Genomic DNA, 18,362 nt, shown 5'->3' with positions numbered 1-18,362 from the left:
AGTCTTTGGTATTATCTAAAAGCTATATATTATTTTTTAACCAACATTAGCCAAAATTATACCTGTCTTAAAGTGTTTTAATAACATAATGCATAGTCCGTATTTTTTGAAAATTAAAAAAAAAGGCCAATACGGTCATTGTGTTTATGTATATATGCGGCAGTGTGCGTATTTTATTTACACTGTAATTTACATAAGAAATTTCTAACTAAATACACTTGTTTAAACACATTAAATTTGTAATTAATTATAATTTTAAATGTACAAATATAATATATACATATATATATTTAACACACTTTCTTTTATTAAATCCACTCTTATCATATACATTTTGAATACTTAAAAGTTATAAGTTATAACTCATTAAACTATTAATCTGATTTTTATTTTTATGAATCAAAATACTCTAATAAATATTCTGCTTTAGAGTATGGAATTAAAATGTATGTTGCGTCCAAAAAAGTAAAAAAAAAAATATATAACGATAAAAATATTAAAAAGTATAATATATTTTTAAAATGTTGTTTTATTTTGACTCAAAATTATGTAAAAATAAATATTTTCAAAAGCATTAATAGATTTTGAACAATAAAACTTGTTTGACAAAAGAATCGGCATGTATAAAAAATATTTGCTCTTCATCATTGTGTCAGTTAAAGTTTCGTGTTTATTTTGGTTTTATTTTATGTTTTTTGTACATTTCACAAGTTTCAATATAAAAAAAAAATATTTATCTTAGTATAAATAAGAAAATTTTTCAATCGATTTTTAAACTTAAAAAAAAAAATGCCTTGTTACTCGTTGTGAAAATGTATTATAATATTCAACAATGTACAAGACAAGTGTAGAGGTCAATTAACATTAATTAACAAATCAGCTCATATACTACGATTTTTCGAAGATAATTTCAGTACCCTTGGATTATTTATATGTCAAACTATTAAAAGAATATCAGAATATAATTTATCCAAACATGATTTATTGTGTTAACAATTAATTTGTGTAATCAGGACTATTATTATTATTTTTTTTTTTTTTTGATATACAAATTATTTTTTAGATCTATAGAGTAACAACTTATTTTGGTCGAATATCGATTCTCCCCCCCCCACAATCTCATATATATATAAATATATTATGTATATTAGAGGCATTAGAAGGACTTGCTAGTCACCATAGTCACCAATTTTTCATATTTAACCAACATTTATTTTTAAACTTATTAATGAGAAAGAACAATTCGCTTATACAAACTTGTGTCGATTATATTATACTCGTAAAATACTAATATTTTATAACGATACAACGTACTTTATTATTTTTTGGTTTTATATATTTTAAACTTGGAATAATATATTAATAAATTAACTCGTGAATTAGATATTGGGTACCAATTGAGTCCAATTTTCAAAATGATTCGATCAGATATTTGGAAACAACGTTCGTCAAATTTTCCCGAAGTCTGTCAAATATCAAGTATCGATTATATTATTATAACAATATTAATTTTACCTAACTAAAACGCGATATGAATCACGTACCAGTCGAATGCCTGTCAGTATACGATTCGGTTTCAATGTCCGAATGTTTTACCCACGTAGGTATATAACTACACAGTTTAGAGCGTATTCGTACAAAATGTGTTTTTCACCAGTCATCAATCGTCAATCTGTAACAACGGCCCACACTCTGCGTTGAAGATAAACACAAATTTATAGCATTGTTCACGGCGCAGTCAATAGTATTGATGTATATGTATATAACGACAGTGATATGTTTCAAACGGGTTGATATTAGACGAATGTGTAATTCCATTGAGTTTGTAAAGCTAGTCAAAATATCGACACAATGCAGTATATTTATTAAAACCGAGATGCACAATTGATTTTGATTTTTAGGCTTTGATAACTGCCTATAATCAAGATATTTAAAGACAACGAACTTTCATGTAATAATATACTTACATCAAACGAATTCGTTAATTAAAATCTATGATTGTCATCGTCGGTACACAACCAGAAACTGTAGGATGGTTTAACCGCATAATAATTACAAGAATATGGACTTATCAAAATGTAATCGATATGATATTAAAGTTCTAAGTTCTAACGACTATTAATTATTTTGTATTTTATTCTCCTATTACATTAAAAATTATAGAAAACCATTTAATAATTACGTAAATTATAATTATTCATAGAAAAAACAAACGGTTAAATATTTAATAATAATCATAAAATCGAAATATAAAAAAAAAAAATCACACAAATTTAAGTCTGATTTTCATTACACGAAAAGTGTAGATTTGAGTATATTCAACATAGTGTAGATGTTCGGCTTACAAACTATAAACCAAATTGTATTCTTAATTAATGATTAAAATGTAACAATAATATATATATAATATATATTGTATTCTCCACTTAGTACTGCATATGCGTCGAATTATATGTAAAAACAATGTTTTCTTCATATCATACCATAATAAACAAAAAAAAATCATGCTATAGCATTGTTTAGTTGTTCAACGGACTCCAACAAGTGCTGAAAAAAATATCACAAGTCATTGATGATAATAGCAAGCACAAATTATAACACGACTATAATGTAGTAACTTACGTCGTATAAAGACACGACGTTTAAAATTTCGTTTTTAGACCACTTCACCTCGTCTTATCATAATAAATGCAACATTCTGTATAGTATAAACGATGTCGTCTGTTTATTGGAGGTTTCGATTTGTATCATTTTAGTAAAAAAAATAAAACCAAATCAACAAATGTTTGAACTTTTCATTAAACATATTATATTTGACCTTGATATTAGTAATAATAATAATGATATACTCTTAAGAATATACTTTCGGTTAACCACCACGCGCACGGGTCATCCTGTCTAATCCTCAGTTGATGATTATCGATTCAAGCATATCCGTTGAAATAGGGCCGGTCGGTTTGACCTCGATAATCGCAGTGCGCCTTTGTCGATTGTGAATTCGCAAGTGAGAGAGAGAGAGAGAAAGAGATGTAGAGCACGAAAGAGAGAAGTGTATATATCTATATATATATATATATATATATATATATACATACACACAGAAAGAGTGGTCGGTAAACGACGGAAGAAATAGAAGCTGCTCCTAATAAATCCTAGAAAATAATTATGTGTTTGATGCCAAAAGATATAATGTTATTATCAAAGTTATCTCCCTCAAAACAAAATCACTAATATATTATATAATATTATAGTGACGTCGTAGTACGATGAAGAAATTATATTATATTTGGACACGATTCAATTTTATTTTCATTATCGTTTTCACGGTGTTTAAATAACTTTCTGTCACGCCGATATCATAACTTTTGCGATTTTGTTTTGCTAATAATAAAATTGTATATCACGCCCCGTCATCCCTGAATAAAATTGCCGAATATATTCACGTCTGTGTACTATAAACTTAAATATATATTTAAATAAATATCTATGGTCAAACTTGTCAAGTATTTTTGGTTTTTAACAAAATGGATTTTACTTAAAATTATAGAATTTTTATTATTTTGTGATACTGTTAGAATACCGCAATTGTAAGATTGTATTGTTTCTCGTTTTTGTCAAGTATTGTTTCTTATTGCATTTATTTTGTGAAAATTATAACACATACTTCAATGTAATTAGTTTATAATATTCATTATTCAATAATAGCTGGTGTGAGTTTACAGCATTCACGAACATCTATTAAGTTCCGTTTGAGTCTAGAAATCAAATTGGAGATAATTTTATAAACCATAGAATTTATCACTTTTATACATCAATATCAATTGAAAAATTGCATTCCCTCAATATTCTATTAATAGTATTGTTTTCCAGTGGCTCCTATCACTCTAGTTAACACCTAGAGTTTGCACAAATTAGAACTAGATATAGATTATAATATAATATTTACTTATTAAAACACAATCAATACATTTATAAGACAGTAAAAATATTTATCTCAGCAGGGGTGATCAGTTCACCTGGCTAAGGAATATAAAACAAGTTTAATAAAATTAAAATATTGTATAATTACTTGTCAAATTACAAAAAATCACATTATTGTGTAAAGACACGTATTATACAGAATCAATATAATAGGTATATATAATAATGCCAAATATATAAAATATACTAAGATACATACATACATACATAATAATATATATTATGTATATTATATAGTATAGCAAGTCATAAGGTCTATACGACTTCATCTAAACATGCATATATAAAAGCATATATATTATTATATATAATAATAGTTATAATCTATATAATATTAAGAGTCGAGAGCTCTATACACAAATAAAAGGAAATACTACAGGGAATGCTAATCTTCATGATAATCTTGAGCTAACGACGGAGAATGCAATGGATTGAACGGCCTAAGGAACCGTCGAAAAACCACAAGTTTTTAGACTTAACCTGGGTGATGCGTCTAAAAAGACGAATGATGATAACAGCTTTGATTTTAGAACAAGATCAATCCCACGCGAACTGCGCCGGGCCTTGAACGTAAAATATTTTAAAGCCAACGGAGCAAGATATCAATATAAAGATACCCGATAACTTTGTTATAGAAAATTAAGTTGATACAATCGGTGTGAAATAAAAAAAAAATACGCAGAGCACACGTTATTATACAAAAATGGACTACAACCGACAAATACATCGCAATGCGCATTGCTGACTTAGTCAGAACATCGGAGGGATAAAGGAACGTCTTCCTTTGGTGTCACCAACGCTACTAGAGCTGGACAGCCCGGGTACAGATTTATGAAGTCCGAAGAAGTATTATAAATAAGAAAATGTGGTGGTCATTAACTAGTTAAAAAATTAATTTTTAATTACTTAACTATATTATTAGTAACTTTTTGAATAATCTTAGTATCTTATCTTGATTCTTGAATAGTTAAAATATTCATTGCAATTGTGTTATAATATAGAATTTGAATATATTATTTGAAGTTTACAATTTTATTTCATTGGCCGTGCACAAAAATTTCAATCCATTTTGAATGACAAATTGACAAAGTGTCAAAAAAAAGGTATGTATTTAATTTTGATATTTTATGTATTATTTTCCGACATTTTTCTTAAATTTTAGGTGGTAAAGAACATTTGTAGTTTTGTACCATTATGTTACAAATTTCTTTCACTTTAAACAAACGTGTCATAAAATATGTGTTAAACACACGAATATAGGCAATACTTTAAGTGGATATTATTATTGGTATTATATCTAACATGAAGGCACAAATATAAAACGCATAGTTTCTATTAATAATTTATTAAACAAATTACAATGTAATATTTTAAACAAATAACAAAATAATACAATTTATAAAATTCATAATACGCATTTTATCATGTCACATTTGATTGATCGAACGACATAATTTAATATTATTTGGGAATATTTATTTTTTATTATGTATTTGTATAGTTCTTATGATCAAAACATTTCAATAACTAGCTCGCTACCTCCAATAAATTTTAATTCTAGTGAAATAGTGTTTTGAAAAACAAAAAGTTAAAATTATGTTTAGAAACATAATTTCAGTTCAAGGACTCAATTATTGCAATTTTATTTTTATATTTATAAGTAATTTTTTTTTTTGACCAACTTATTCAAGTTATAATATTTACGCTTTATGCAAACACTTCATTTTTTATATTTTACCAATGAATCTCATGATCCGTTGTTGTTCTCTAGTCCTGCTCCCGTTATAAAAGTTATGTGTAAAATAAATATTATCATATTATTATTCTGAATATGACATTTTTACAGTTTTTAAAACATTTTTGTTTTCTTATACAATATGTCTAGATTCGATAATAAATAGAAAAAATATTTTAGTTAATTGACATAATGGGTTTGTTTAACATAATGTACTATTATAATAATATAGTCTCTTTGCCAGTTTAAATACGCTGAATCTATTTTAATGCCTTCAATTTTTCAAGGATTAAAATATTTTTGCATTGAAATTATATATTTTTTTGTTTTAAAATGTTATAAAAGAAAAATTACTATTTTTGTTTTGGTTTATATGACTTTATATGGCTACAAAAATGTAAGAACAAAATAATATAATTACCTTTATAAATGTTTAACTAAATCATTAAAAATACATTTTTACAACGTACCTAATAGTATTGTGCTAAGGTATTTAAATTTTAATTAAATAAATGAAATCAGTTTCAATATTTAAGTAAGTACAATGTAATAGTGTGTAAATAGAAATCTATTTTCAACAGCATACGTTGAAATAAATGTAGAAGACAATAAGTTCCGAACGACTTAAGTTTATTTACTTACTAATATTTGCATATTGTACATTCCAATTCCATACTGTTTATTAATACGAGACGTGTTGTTTACAGTCTTTTTGACATTTACTTGGTAAGTTATTTCATTTTATACACGGAACGCTTGCGAATTCACCTTTTAAAATCTTTGGTAGGTATATCTAGGTAACCCATGCATTATCCATATATTTAATACCTTCAGATAACATTTTGACAGGTTGTATAATGTGATACGCGTGTTTATATAAGCGATGATTATATACTATTATATATTTAAGTTTCATGTTATCCGATAATAATAGTATGGATTCGACGTATTTCATATTTACTTCATTGTTAATATTAATACCGATTTAATTTGAACATATTATTTTACCTGATGTATAATGTATTTAGATAGACATGTTATATTTTGTCGTATACAATTGTATACCACAGAAGTATTTCTAACAATTTTTTAAAATTTTTAAATGAAAGTAAGCAGTAACGTTTTTTGGTATTTACACATTTTAAACGTAAATTGAAAACATTTTATAATTTGTCCGTTATAGTTACGAGGCATAGTAACTAAAGTCTTACTAGTATGAATATTTTAATACCACAGTTGAATAAATAAATAATTACGTAACGGATATAATATCCAAAACAACTTCAAATTAGCAAGTTTTAAAAAATATCAAAATACTCGTAAAAATAGGTACCAAAATATTTTTAAAATTTATATGGAATTATAATTTATTATGTACGTTTAGAAACAGGGAAGTTAACACGTTCGCAAAATAAACTTTCCTAATTTGTTTTTTTTTTTTTTTTTTTTAGTTTCATTGTTGATTACTATCTTTGAAGTATCTATCCTAAGTCAACTGCATCATGGTGACACGTCACTAGAACACTCGTAATCACTCGCAGTAGCCACTGATAGAGATCAATGATAAATATCTAAACCCAGACATCAACAAAATGTAATAAATGTTGGTATAATATACTTCCACGAATAATAGCATATCATATATATAAATTATAGCAATCTAAAATATCAAGTATCTTACACTATAAATAAACACATTTAAGTTTTAAAAATTTACGTGACCTACTTTTGGGTGATAATACATAGTTTAGGAACCTCTGGTCTATAATTTTATAACACATTTTTGTTAGAAATTTAAAAAAAAAATGTATTCAACATCAGTTAAAAACCCGTGTTTGATGCTATATATTATTAACCCGAGCATACAATACTCAGTATCTAATTCAATTAATGTGCCACTCGAGTTTATTTTCTTAGAAAATGCAAAACAGTTTTTTTTTAAATTTGAAGAAACTCGTTTCTGCAGATAAATAATATTCTACTTTCTTTCCATTTTCTATTGAAGTACATTTTTAAGTTGCATACTTGTTTATTTTTATTTTTTGTATTGTGGCTACCTACATTTTTAATTTATATTTTTCTTAGAAAACATTACTGAAAATGTTATTTTCAATCGGAAACTCAACTAAACCTAAATTGATACTTGAAAATACAAATAAAAAATTAATGGTGATTTAGTAACAACATTTTTATTTGATGTAAAACAATTTTTGTAAAAATAGTTAGAGTTAATTTCTTAGATATGATAAATAATGAATATTTATAGAATAAAAGGTTGTCATTAAAAATATAAAAAGTGTATTATATATTTTAAAAAGAGTTGCATTTAAATGTTGATAATTTTAAACTATTTGATATTATTACAGAATTACAAAATGTCAAACAATCAGTTTAAACAATAAGAAAATATATTACATTTTTCACAAATTCAAATTTATCAAACACAATTAATAAACATATTATTTGAACACGTAATTAAATATTCTGCTACAACTGCGTGTATACAATATCAATGTATATGGAAATAAATTTAATTACACGACACGAAATTTCTAATAATAATAATATGACTATATTATTTACTTGTTTAGCAAGACTTCGAGTAGACACAAGCAGTACGAGACTGTTCGTGGTTTTGAAATAAAGGGGTCCTCTTGTTATTAATTCATTCTTAGGTTTACAGAGGAATTATCTGGGAAAACTACTACTGTGTTATCTTAGGGAGAAGATTTAATTGTTGGTCGAACAACTTAACCGTCAACTCTGTGTATAAGCTATTGTACGAGACCTTTTATCATGCAGGACGAATGTTATTAGAGTTTTTAAAAGCACCACCACTTACGAGCGAACGAATACCGTCTATAAAACGCCCACCATGTACGAACAGAAATGTCACCGCGGCGTGTTATTTTTACTCTGCTGATCTTCACACGGTTCGAATAATAATATGCGTACTATAATATATGCTATTCTCGACAGTCCGACATAATATTATTTTTTGAGTGACAAAATACGATAGACCGCTGAATTTTTTAAATGTGAATCGGCTAAAAACTTGTTTTTTTCACACAAACAAAATACGTAAAATAGAATACCGTTGACAACGAATTCTTATTATTGTATTTTGTTTTTATTTTTTAGATGTATAAAGATTATTCGGATTTTGAAAATAAAATAAAAATAAAGATACACGTCATATTATTTCTCTATTATACATAAAAATGTATATATGTTATCTTCCATATCATAATATAACTTCCATAGTGACCAAAAAATAGATAATTATTGTTTTACATATTAAATGCTTAAAACTCTCTGTTGTTTAAACAAAATTTGTATATTTTATTTTTAAATATTTTAAATTACTGTTATAAAATTGCAATTCGCAAAAGGAGAGGAACTAATCCTCTTAGCAAGTAAAACGAACAGGGTCCAGAACTTTACATAACACTAAAAATTAAAAAAAGTTATAAATTAATAATATACAATTTGATAATTATTATAACACTATTGGCTAACAACTACAATGGTTAATACAAAAAGAGTACGTCTGAAGGACCAATGAATAATTGGTCTCCTTAATATTATAGACTATTGATAAAGGTATGGTTGTTCTCGATATTAGGTCGTCTTCTAGATTCTTCATCCTTACAGTTACTAATATAATAGTAGTAGTAATGTAATTGGATTATTCCCAGGTTTTTAAATTATATGTGAAACAAAAATCCGAGTGAATCAATCAAACCAAAAATTCAAACTTTTAAAAAAATTAATATTAACCATACTATTTCTCTTTGTATTAAATGTATATAATATAAATTAAATACCATAAAAATTCTAGCAGTCACAGCAAGATTAAGATAAATTCCATAGATTTGAAAGTCAATTTCAGAATTTGATTTTAACTGCGTTTGATAAAACTACATAAACTATGTACTATAATATTGATCTAACTAAAAACAAGTATAACGTCTATAGAAATAACTCAAATCGTAACCGCTCGTAACGGCAAAAATTGGACCGTGTTTCGGTTAGGTTTTCGTATGGTACGTGTAATAATATTAAAACGTTAATACTGATTCCTTGTGTACAGTCTTATTTGCGTAATGGTCACGGACCGATTACACCTACTCAACTCATGTCGGAATTCGTAAGATAAACAAAACGAAACGATTTTCAAGTCCCAAAAGTTTTGAATTCCTCAACGATACCACAACTTCGTTTGTTATTAATAATATAGTATTATCCATGCACCACCGTATCCCGTGCAATTTGATTTTAACCGAATTCACATTTTGACCGGAGCGCAAGATCTAAGGTAACTCAACTAAATGATTAATGACCCAAAGTATTTTCAAGTACCATCATCGGCGTGTTATTAACCGAATTATTTAAGTCGAATGGATTCCGGGTCAAATATTTCTACCGTGTTTACACGAATATTCATACAATTTTACTGGCGTCGTTGTTTGATGCGACCTGACGACGAGTACGATGACAACAACGGTGGATATAATAAAATACTAAAAATGTTATTTTTACCTTTGTATGCAGGCTCTCTAATGCTTTACAGTCTTACGGAATACATCATATTTTCAAGCGTTTTAAAACGTTTTATTTTTTTCCATTTAGAATCGTAATAATAATAATAATAATAATACGTCTATAGTAGAATCTACGAAGGTAAGTATACCTACAATGCGAGCGAATGGCTTTCCAGTAGAAAAATAAATATTATGTATAGTACTCGGCTTACATCAGTAAATATAACGTACAATTATTTTAATATTTATGAGGTTATAATATATATCTTTATTGTAGAACCAATAAAAAAACATCGTTTAAATTTATGTATATATGCTCATATATAAAGAAAAAGGTTTTTTTATTGGTTATCAAAATGTATGTGCCGTAAATTGTTCTCTATTTCATTTCATATTGTTGTGACGAACTCGTAGGTAGTTTATTCTAGTTTGTAGATATGTAGATAACTGTATGCATAAAATATTTTATAGATTTTTTAAATAATAATAATAATAATAATAGTAACAATAAACTCGTCCACATTCGTGTACTTACCACGATTGTTGGTGTGGTTGTTTTCTGTAGTTATGTTGCGAAAGTTAAAGATTTCAATGATAATAACATAATATCAAAAGGTCTTTTTAGTTTTTATAATTTTGTCATTCAGCTATATAAGTAATATTACTGCGACAACATTGCAATATATCTCTTAGACTTTGATTAGTGATTTTTTTATATTTCAAAAAGCATAAAATATTTTTTTCAGTGTTTATATAAATAAACAACTAAAATCCATAATTTATTTACTAACACAATGGTGTAACTAATTTCATTGGTAACTTTGTAACATCACAAAAAGGTATAAAAGATATATTTTTATGAAGATTTCAATATTTGGATTATTGTTATTTTATTTTATTTTTTCGAATAAATAGATTCTCTAAATATGTTTTGAAACCGTAATCGTCATCGATTTTATCATTTTTCTTTGAACCATAAATATTCTTGAATGATACGGAAATGGAAAAAATGGTAATGGAATCCCCTAGCGATGATCGTTTTTTTATTATTCTGTACGTAATCTAAAATTATTATTTAACCATAAAAAATGTATCTACTTTTATAATATTATTGTTTATATATTTTATATAACATCTTACAAATGTCATGTTCAATGATTATTGTAGGTACTAATGCATGTAATAATAAATGAGCAATGACTAATAATTAATAAAAATATTTAGCAAAATAACTATTTATGGTAAGAAAAATAACCCAAAAGGTTGTCAATGGTTGTAAAATTGTGGTTTGGGAAGTGTTTATAATTGAAACAAAACATATTATTTTTGGGGTATATAACTTCACTTCAAGCATGATCTTAAAAGGCTACTGAAATAGTTAGTTAAATAGAATACTAATATTATGATAACTTTACTTATAAAATAAGAAGTGTGCTTATTTTGTTATAATGTGTTATTAAAATTAAAAAAAAAAAAAAATTAAAACATCCACAAAATTAACTATAGCCAGTCAACTCAAAGTAAAAAACAATATTGTTTTTAATATTGTGAATACAATCAAAACAAAAATATAAGCAAACATTTTAATTTACTTTTCCTCGGCAACTATATGTATATTTAAAATTAATTATTTTTCGGCTTCCCACAACTTGAACGTAGTTTTGGTAAAAAAAAAGTAAATAGCTCGTTGAAAAATGCACTAACCTGTAACAGAAAAAAAAACAATAATATTACTATCAGATATTAAAATATTATTATGTTTTATAAATAATATAATAATTAGTAAGCTAATATTACGAAAATAGCTAAAAAATTAATGATTTGCAAATTAATTGTATTTCTATTTAACCTTAAAAATATTGTTCCGAGAATTATTAGCCCTTATAACTTGTATTTTATTCAAGATATTGTTGAATAGAAAGTCATACAATATATTTAATATTTATATAGATTCAAATAAAAGTTTTTGGTGTACAATATTCTTATTTGAAATTTATTTTTCAGTCCAAATGTTGTCAGATTAACTTGGTATTTTAAAATGATAGTTCTAAAACAATTTTAATTTTAGTTTGTAACACTACTAATGATCAATGTTGTGGTAAAAATAATTCTTTTGTTCATATTTTTATCTCATACATCATCAACAGTGCTATACAGTTGTTTTAATAAACAGCGTTCGATGTAAACGTTCGAAATTAAAATTGACTATTTTAGCGTATAACGAAATAAATCTTTAAATATAATAGTTGGCTGTATTTTTGTCGAAAATAATACTGCTAAAATCCTCACATACGTGAAAACTGTTTAAAATAGATAAGTACTAGGTAGGAATTCGAAACGTTAAAACTTTTTTCAAATTGATTACACCTATCCACAATCCATTACGGGTAATTCTAGTGATTTATCATCGGTTTAAAAATCATAAGAAAATTAATAATAATAATAATAATAATTTAACACTTGCATGTGTTCTATAGATAACCGAAAAGAAAGCAACATATGAGAGTGTAGATGTATCATGTACATACAAAATATTATATACGTTATATACATCTTTATATATATATTTTTATTCCTTCAAACATTATCTGTTCAAGGATTTTTAATGAAATTTCGGTTAAATAATATTTGAAATACCTCACGTACCTACACGTTAACTGTTAAAAATAGATGTTTAAGACCTAAACATTTTTCCAAATCGATTACACAGTCTATATTATATGGTACACGATCTTTCATATTATGAGCACTTGTGATTTATTGTGGATTTAATAATCATAAAAATAAATACAATATTAATTCAAAACTTGTAGGTATATACATTGCAAATAACCAAAAGTAAGCAGTAATAAGTGTATACAGTTTATCTATGTATCTCGCAAACGCTAAAATTTGTGTCATTAATTTCGGTAATTAAAATTTTTATAAATTAAAAAAATATTCCATTTGCTTGACTTAATTATACTTTTGGTATTTTTGCAATAAAAACTGCACTAACATCACATTAAGCTGTCGTATTTTTTTTTTAAATATATTAGAGTTTTCAACAGTTGTTGACAGAATTTTGGTAGATTTTTATTAAAATTATTTTGGTTTTATACGACTACAACTTTTTGTCAGACATGACTATTGCGAATACAATTTACACGCGTTAGACACTGAATAGAATATTCATTGAATTCAGTTGTTCAGTTGTCAAACACATATAAATTTATTCATTTAATCAAGGTTTATATAATGTTTGTTGTTTTTTATAATAATAATAATAAAATCTGTATTAAAATTATCAAATCGTACGAGTATTCTTATGGAAATTATAATAATAATATTTTATTTCCTTTCTTTCTGCTTAATTATTATTTTAAGGTAACCTTTTAGTTTTAAGATAAATAATTACCTAACTTTTTAAACTCATTTCCTAATATTTTTTTAGATCAAGAGTAAACTTTTTTAGCATATTTGCGAGATCTTCAAGAGAAATAAAATTTAGAACCTTATTATTATGGTCAACGGGAAAACAGAGACAATCTAAGATTCACAAAACTAGGCGTTTAAAAATAATAGTAATAATAATAATGATAAAAAAATATCAGTCAAATAATTGGCCAACATAAAAATTGATCGACCTCAACCGAATAATGCAAAAAGAATACTAAATCAACCGCGTCGAATAATAAAATATGTAGTCATATATTTTGGAGTATAATTGAATGGATCTTTGTGCGCTCTGCGTGTACTTATTTCAAACGAATAACACGCACTTTACTCTATGGCTTTAGGTAAGAGGTATTTGTTTCTCGGCTTTACATTTTCAGAGATTTTCCGTTCTGCGTAAAGTCACAGAAGCATAGAGTATACTATAATAATAATATATTATAATATATTCTACAATTCGAAAAAGATATGTGCGTCATAGTCCCAGTAAACTAAAATGCGTATCGGTCGACATTTTTTCCTTGTTCCACAATAATAAGTGACTATAATATTATTCAGATATTACAGTATTTAGTGATTGTTACGCAATTATATTAATAGTAAAATAAAATAATAGGTAATCAAATATACTAATTAGTAAATTACCTCCTAATATTGAACAACACGTAATGCGTTATATTATATTTTAGAATGCATTGATAGTAATCAGTTGCACGATAATAATTATTGATGTAAATATATGACAATATCAACGCGTCTCATGTTACATAATTTCATGTCCAAACACTTCTCCAAATTTATTACGAAGAACAAAAACTATTTGGTCGGAAAATTGTTGTTAAAAGTTTGACCAGTTCAAAATGGTTTTAATTTCAAATAATGCATTTTTACTAATAACAAATGTATATAATTTAGTTATTCCTTAACGATTAATAATTATCATATCCATCGGACATGATAATCAAAACAGAAATAGAAATATAATATAAATTAATACCCATATTATATAGTTTTGTAAGAAAATGTAGGTAAAACAAATCCAAGTCGGTTACCGAAGTTGAAAAAAAGTAGTCTAGCTGTGCGTGTCTTAGAAATTCGAATTCAATTTTAAGACATACAATTTAGTGTCACAAACATTATTCGATTAATATGTCTTAGAAAACTGATGGTTCATATTATTTTTGTTCTTTGTTTTAAATTATTTCTGTTTTCGGCTTTTTTATAACCACTAAAAGTTACCAAGAAAGAACTACAGAAATAGTCACATATTTAAAACTACGACACTATTTCAAATCTATATAATATCATCAGTTATCTGCGTAGATAGTAGTATCGAAAATTATAATTTAACATATTAATTATTTTTACTGTTGGATTGCCGGTTGAACTTGCAGATAGAGCCACAGGTTGTTTCATTTATTGTTGATCATTTTGAATTATGTTAACTACGCTAACTCTCTCTGTTTCACTAAAACATTGTTATGGTTTTATTGAATCCTTATACCGTTAGATTGCGAAGCTGCAATGTTGATGATTTTAATGTCCACAATGATATTGATATAACGCCATCTGGTGAAAGAAATATTATAAAAGTTCATCGACTGGATTTCCATGGGTGAACTTTAAACTGCCATCTAGCGGAAGCTTTATGGAAGTATTAGTTTTAAAAGTTATAAGCAAGAGCTTCAACTACACACAACGTTTGCCGTGAATTAAATATCGAATCATAAAATTTCGAAACTTAAAATTCACGTTACTTGACACGGTTAGAATATAATTCATCTCACCGAAAAGATAAAAAATACCTACAAAAAATATTTTTATCGGTTGATGAGTTTATAAATTGGGACTTAAAACTAAAATGAGGATCGTACGCATATACTGTATTAATATAAAATAATTATATAATTGAATACATAATTTATTAGCTTTGTTAAACTCGAATAACCATAAGAAATTAGAAAAAAAATCAAATTGTCTTGCGTTAAGTCTCAATTTTTTTTAGTATCATAGTAAAATAGGTAATTAAACATGTGTTAAATAATCAATAACATTTGTAAATTTTTAAACGTATTTTACTTTTTGTGCTTGAAAACTCTTCTAAATATGAGACAAAAGTGAAATATTTGATGCCAATGAACAGTATTTTTCTAAGTTCATTCAATAACTATTTACTGTAAAATATAATTACCACTTTTTTGTTCAAATTAATTTAAAAACTACTAAACATTAGGGGACGTTTGTATAATATGGAAGACTGGGCGGTAATTTAATTCCATATATATTTCAATTAGGTAAGTGAAATACATTTGTATAATGTACAATGCACATTGTACATACCATATAAACATATAGGTACTATTTTGTATTAGAATACATTTTTTATGTAACTATAGTAATATAATCCTATAGTAATGATAATAAAAAAAAAAAAATTATAATACAAATTAAAAACGTGCTCTTCTATTATCATCAAAATTAATTTTATTTATGTTTTTAAAATGAATAATTGTATATTTAAAAATGTTATCATTACGCATGGATATCATGAATGTGTTAGAAATAAGCTAATTCAAAGACCATATCATAAGCAATATTCTAATTGTTAATAAATTTAAAACGTTTATATTACCTATATATATAAACGTCATATTTTATAGGCATATGGATCAATATCAGTCGCTTTCCAGAAAAATATATATACAGGAGGTATTCATATCTTACATTATGGTATTGTTGGTAAATAATTGCTTTTAATAAATATTCAAGCACAATCGTGTAAAATATTATTAACATTAATAATATTGTGTATATTTTTAGTACTAAAATAAATATTATTTCTGTCCGGAATTTTTAGTTTAGATATAGCGTTGTTATCATTGCAAAAAAAAAAAAATAAATAAACAATACCTAAAGTAAATGATTATAATTTTTATTTGATAATATTTTATTTTATTTGACTTCGAATTAAGTTATTTTTCCGTTAGTTGTAATATTTTTTCTTGAATAAATTAAATTTCTTTGTATATACTATATGATAATGTAAGTTATGCAAATAAAATATTATAGAAGTATTATGAAAACGTGTAAAAATTAATAAACGTTTCTGTAACTAAAAATTTGATTATAAAAAATTGTAGGTAAACGAAGTGAATATTATTAAAAAATGCAAACTCACGGAATAAATAATAATATACCAGAATCGTGCTTACCTCTGATATGTCTAAGTCATGATATACATATGAATACATATATATTATATTATACATATTATACGTATAAATTACAATACGTCTTAATTGTGACATTGTGATGGTGATTATTTGATTTGATTATTTTGAATAATATATGCTTATTGCTTATTCTAAATAAGGTTGAGGATTTATTGAGTATGCTGTTGTGCATTAAATTATTACAAGATATTATATCAGTCAACACACATCTTATTTATCCGAGAAGCAAAGAAGAAAAATACATACACAGTATACATATAGTTTTATGAATTATGTAATGAATGTAATAATATATTGTTACGAACTTCTCTCCACTATAAATTTGTTTTTTTTTTTTTTAAGTTTGAAATCCACCATACTGCATGTTGCCATTTTGTATTTCTTTATAGATACTACTGATTACTAGTATAATAATTATCTATTAAATATTATTTTGGGTCGATGTTTACGACATTGCATGTACGAGCTTTACAGACGGTCACACGTTCTGGTACGCTGATTGTCGCTAATGAACGCTGCACGGTTGACGTCTCGGGAGGAGGCTGGAACCTAACTGGTCCACTAACTTTCCATCGGCCGTGCACTACCCTGAGCTATATGTCATGTAGATCGCGGGTCTTGTATGCACCGATTGCAACAAGTTAGGTGCATCACGTGCAAACTCGCACCATCGATCAGCGCGTTCGGTAAAAACATGATTTTATTATATTCATAAATTCAGTTACTACGATGCAAACTAAAAATAAACCAAACAAGGAAGCGTCAGCGAAATAAATGTGGTAATAGAAAGGACGGTTTCAGACGTCAACGACAACAGCAACCGTCGAAGTCGCTGCTGAGAATCGACGACAAGCGTCTTTGTGCGTGATATTTGGTTCTCCACCAGCACCAAAATAAGGCACCTCCGTTCGGTGTTTTGAAATTTTCCCGCCACCAACGGGCGTCTTCGTTTTACATGGCTCTGGAATTTTCCAAGCACCGTCAAAGGTCTCCGTGCAACGTAAGATTTTGCCACGCCTATAAATACGGTTATAGATTGCAAACTCAGTCAATAGGTATTCTGGTGGTTCTACGAGGGTCTTTGGCTATTACTGGTAGAGTATAAATAAACTCAACAAAATAAAATTACAATCCACTCAGATACAAAGAACTCGCTGGGATAGAATTTATTACATTTTTAAAAACGATTGGATTTGTAGGTTTATAATTTTAACCAAAAACAATCTTTGATGTTACAAAAATAATTATTTAAGACAACTCTGTCGATTTAAAAACAATAATTATTTGGGCAAGTATTTGTCGATTAATTGTTTGAACACAACTCATTATAACATATATAACATATATTTTATTTTTTTTTTTGTCTAGTGCTGAACCATTAGCGTAAGTACAGATATTATAAAAAATTCGAAGAAGTCAGTAAAATTCGTAGTA

General features: G+C 26.3%; 1 protein-coding gene and 1 long non-coding RNA gene across 3 annotated transcripts in view; both read right to left on the bottom strand.

Moving 5' to 3' along the window:
* LOC114131724 (cAMP-specific 3',5'-cyclic phosphodiesterase) overlaps positions 1-18,362 on the bottom strand; it is a 657,881-nt gene that overhangs the window by 408,419 nt on the left and 231,100 nt on the right. The window lies entirely within an intron of this gene.
* On the bottom strand, positions 11,782-16,029 carry LOC126550845 (uncharacterized). Its single transcript, XR_007604933.1, has 3 exons — positions 15,775-16,029; positions 15,064-15,264; positions 11,782-11,964 (listed from the first exon to the last, which is right to left on the bottom strand). It is a non-coding gene; the product is annotated as an uncharacterized LOC126550845 (long non-coding RNA).

Source organism: Aphis gossypii, chromosome 1, assembly GCF_020184175.1.
Source record: "Aphis gossypii isolate Hap1 chromosome 1, ASM2018417v2, whole genome shotgun sequence".
Taxonomy (NCBI): domain Eukaryota; kingdom Metazoa; phylum Arthropoda; class Insecta; order Hemiptera; family Aphididae; genus Aphis; species Aphis gossypii.
This window is presented reverse-complemented; position numbering and strand designations above follow the sequence as displayed.